A 4,721-nucleotide genomic window follows, 5' to 3' on the forward strand; every position below is an offset into this window, starting at 1 on the left:
AATAAAAGAAATGCTCAAGAATGGAATTATAATTGGATGTGAAATAATGTCATTGATACGATTCGCTGATGACACTGCTATCCTGCGTGAATGTGAAGAAGAATTGCATGATATGCTGAATGGAATGAACAATCTAATGAGTACAGAATATGGATTAGGAGTAAACCGAATAAAGACTAAAGTAACGAGAAGTAGCCGAAATGAGAACAGCGAGGAACTTAATATCAGGATTGATGGTCACGAAGTAGGTGAAATGGCTCTGAGCACTATGGGACTCAACTGCTGTGGTCATCAGTCCCCTAGAACTTAGAACTACTTAAACCTAACCAACCTAAGGACATCACACACACCCACGCCGGAGGCAGGATTCGAACCTGCGACCGTAGTAGCAGCGCGGCTCGGACTGGAGCGCCTAGAACCGCACGACCACGGCGGCCGGCAAGTAGGTGCAGTTAAGGAAATCTGCTACCTAGGTAGCAAAATAACCAACGACTTACGGAGCAAGGAGGACATCAAAAGCAGACTAGCACTGGCAAAAAGTTATTCCCGCCCAAGAAATGTCTACTACTGTCAAACATTGTAGGAGGTTGCTTGTAGCATTGTATCTGTTCGTGCAGCCGAAAAGCTGACCTCTTCTTCTTCACTATGTTACACAGTGAGGGAGCAACTAGACCAGTACGATGCTTACTTATATGGATATGATGTCTGTTCTTTCGGTCATGTCCGAAAGAACAGACACCACATCCATATAAGTATATAGTTCTGGCAGTACCGGCCATGACCTTCCTCTTCTGTGCGGATGCACGCATATTACCTGAACTCTTGCCGGACTTGGTAAGAATGTCTTCCACGAGTAACGAGTGTGTTGGAAAGGGACACTACGAATGTAGTGTGTGGTCATATAAGGTGAGAATGTGGGTCTGGCGGGAGGCGTGAGCGAGATAGTCCCTGTAGTCGCACCATACTCTGTGCCCTCGGTGGCTCAGCTGGATAGAGCGTCTGTCATGTAAGCAAGAGATCCCGGGTTCGAGTCCCGGTCGGGGCACACATTTTCACCTCTCCCCGTTGATATATGTCAACACCCGTCGGCATCTGAAGGTATTATATGTAATTTTAATTACAGTACGATTCAGGCAATTCTTGTGACAGCCGTGGTTGAATATGAGGCGCCGTATAGTGTTCGCGAGTCGTCTGATGCATTGATTTTTTGCGTGCCAAAAGTTACGAATCAGTATCGGGTTCAATTTGGCATACTCTTTACCTCTGTATCTGGATGTCTCTTGCTATGTGTTCCACTTCTTTCTCATTGGTGATTTAGTAACGTTTAAGAGACTCTCAGTTGGTAATTTCATGTGTTCCTCGCTGCGTCAAAGACGACTGCTTTTGGCTACCAAGTCTACTGTTCCATTGCTAGATATGCCACAGTGTGCATTTACTTAGTACATTGTTACTTCCTGATACTTATATGTAATCTCTAATATCAGCTTCATGACGTCATATGCTGCTGAATGGATGGATCTTCCACTGAGCAGATGTCTTCGTAGTTCTAGCGATGATATGGAATAGCTAAGAGGTTGGCTGTCGTAGTCGTGAGTTCCTCAAGGAGCTAGAATTTCACTCCATTATGACGCCTGCTACCCCAGTGAGCAATCCTCATCAAACTTCATTCTTCGAAGATTCGATGTAGATGAATCTAGAGTAGTTTGGAGAGGTATTGCGTGAAAAATCACTTATTTGAATAACCACAGTGAATGTCCAGATGAAATACAACTTGTGATTCCTGCAGATTTCCACGGTAGTCTGCTTAAAAGTAGAGTAATGGCTGTGCAAACATGTTTTATTTGAAAGATGGACAATTGCCCTTGTATGCACAAAGGAGACGAGTAATACTTTTAGTGAGTCAGTGTCTAGACGTAGAGCACAACTTCGTTAAGGTATAGATTTCTTGTAATATTTGACGTTCTGCGAACTGCAAGTAAAAACTTCGCACTCAGGTATTCGCAACGTAAGTGTAGGGAAGGCTCATTTGCTTCAGATGAAAGAGCGTTACTCGGTGGAAACTGCATTGTCCCATACTCCAAGTGCTTTGTACTAACATTTGCCTAATCGTCTTAGGCATGCTCCGGAGTTGCCCCAAAACAATAACGCATATATGGACGTACCAAAGCACGAAACAGTCTCAGTCAAATGTCTCATTTTCAACACAGAGGCTAAATGTTGAAGTAAAATTAGTAAAACGTAACCGAAGTTGATAAAACACCGCTTTTGAAACAGTGAGTCACAGTAACATTTTCGTCGATGACCGCAACTCCGATAACAAAACAAAAGCCACACAGTGGACAAAATGAAATTCATTTGCTCCGCGTAGGTGGCAATTACTTCAGCGGACAAATGGGCATTATTAGTTCTAATGGCAGCACCAAATGCAGTCGTTACAAGTTACTGGTACTGATAGTAATTACCTGCTTAGGTTAAGAGTTAAATTTAAACTCTGCTTGTATGGTGTACCTCTTCAGTTTCCGATATCCGACACGCATCTTAATTAAATAAAATACCGGTACGTAAAACAATTTCTATTATTGGTAGCTGTTAAGAGGTTTAAAACGTTTCTTATGATATTTTCCCTCATTGCGGTTTCATATCTGATCCGAATACTGCAACGTATTGTAACGTCCATGTTCGTAGTCGGACTTATTGAGAATGGCCAATCAGTTTTGTCCATGGATGCCGTTCTAGATGAGCACACGGGGCAAAGTTCTTGCTATTCGCAAAGCTCGTTATTAGCACACCATTTATCACATTGCTTTTAAGGTGTTTGTGTGGAGCGTAGCGCACTGTAAGGAGGCGCTCGGAATCAGAAATAATTCACGCAAATAATCTTTAATAGCTTACATTCGATATAGGCTAACAGTCACTGCAATTATAAGGATTCAGGTCCTAGTGAGACATAATGCTCTCGGGAAAAAACCGAATAAGAGTAGATACTGATGATAGTGCAAATATACTGAAACGTTTTTTCCAGTAAAAAAGTAATAGACGGACGTTACATGATCTGTTGCAGTACGTGACCACTCATACTGTTGTTTGTCATGGATGTTGCCTGATTCCTTCAGCCGCTCCAGTAAACGACCAATGGTTGCTTGATTTGGGGAGGGAGGGTTGATCCGGGTGCCGTCTGTGATACTCCTCCGCCGCTTCCCACAGACTCATACCTGCAGCATTGATGAGAACCATTTCCACCGTTTCCTGCATCGTGTACTGGGACATAGTTGTTGACTACTAGAAAAATTCTACATTATGATCATGATTTAAAATGTAATTTCAACAGTCTTGTCGTTGATTACTGAAAAAATATAAATTCAACATCAAGGTCCTCATTTCAAAACTATGTCCAACAGTTTTGCACTCTGGAGGTTTTTCGGTATCTGCACAAATAACACAGTTGTTATATGTCGCGCAACTTTTGAACCACACTTGATATCCGTACGGCGGGATCAGCCACAAGCTTTCATTAATTCATTTTTCTTCATTGCTAGTACTCCCATATAGCTTGTGCAGAACCTCAGGCTGCAGTGTGTGGAAATCATAGAAGAGCATTAAGATTTTAGTCAGGCCCAGAGAGATGCTCAGATAGTCCATTTGTTTAAGTTGCAGTTGGGGATGTATTTTCTCTAGACACGATGTATTCACACCAAGTAATTACAATTAAAGTGCAAGTACCCACAGAGATGAGGTGTGGCTGTAATTGTCGTATAGCAGCAGATATTCTCATACGTTAATATGAAACCGATTTACGCGCGAAAAAATTAGTTCCAACTTCGGCCAACAGGTGAAAATCTGGTGGTATGAATGCAAGGAAGAAGTAACGAAATTTTTCAGTGCGTAATGGATTAGGAAGAGGACCGGAACAGAAAAGGTCAAATAAGTAAGGAAGGCATAATGTTCATTTTTATTATAAACTGCCACCTAAACAGTTTATTCAGTATGAGCACTGGAGACGTCGACGAGATGCTGTACAGCACCAGATTTTCTCCTGGTGGCCAAAATCGGTACTAATTTTTTTGCAGGGTAAATCGGTTCCACATTAACGCATTAGCATATCTACCAAGTTTCCTTGCGATACGATGATTACCATTCCGTCTACAGGTCACACGTGGCCCATCGGGACCATTCAACCGCCGTGTCTTCCTCAGCGGGGGATGCGGATAGGACGGGCGTGGAGTCAGCACACTGCTCTCGCGGTCTTAATGTTGGTATCCTTGACCGAAGCCGCTACTATCCGATCGAGTAGCTCCTCAATTGGCATCATGAGGCTGAGTGCACCCCGAAAAATGGCAACAGCGCATGGCGGCCTGGATGGTCACCCATCCAAGTACGGACCTCGCCCGACAGTGCTTAACTTCAGTGATCTCACGGGAACCGTTGTATCCACTGCGGCAAGGCCGTTGCCTGTTATGATGATTACAGCACTTTAATTTATTTTTTAAATAAAATAATTATTTTCAATAAAATGAAAAAGTTACGCCTGGACGTCTGTGAATAGCCCTACCACGCAGGAAACGTTAACGACAGCCCCGGACATTTGCACAAGCCCCGCCCATTTATCCCCCTCCACACCTACCCCCGCCACACCAACCAAGAGCGCATCAATATGATCTTTGGTAGTCCTCATCGCTGTCGCGTTTTTGTTCGTCGTGTTTTGTTTTACCGCAGTTGTTCAT

General features: G+C 43.3%; 1 non-coding gene and 1 pseudogene across 1 annotated transcript; one reads left to right on the top strand and one right to left on the bottom strand.

The window, feature by feature from the left end:
• Positions 1-970: 970 nt before the first annotated feature.
• On the top strand, positions 971-1,045 carry Trnat-ugu (transfer RNA threonine (anticodon UGU)). The gene has a single exon. It is a non-coding gene; the product is annotated as a tRNA-Thr (tRNA).
• Positions 1,046-4,332: 3,287 nt separating this feature from the next.
• LOC126189129 (5S ribosomal RNA) lies at positions 4,333-4,450 on the bottom strand (annotated as a pseudogene).
• Between the last annotated feature and the right edge of the window lie 271 nt (positions 4,451-4,721).

This window comes from Schistocerca cancellata, chromosome 5, assembly GCF_023864275.1.
Source record: "Schistocerca cancellata isolate TAMUIC-IGC-003103 chromosome 5, iqSchCanc2.1, whole genome shotgun sequence".
Classification (NCBI taxonomy): domain Eukaryota; kingdom Metazoa; phylum Arthropoda; class Insecta; order Orthoptera; family Acrididae; genus Schistocerca; species Schistocerca cancellata.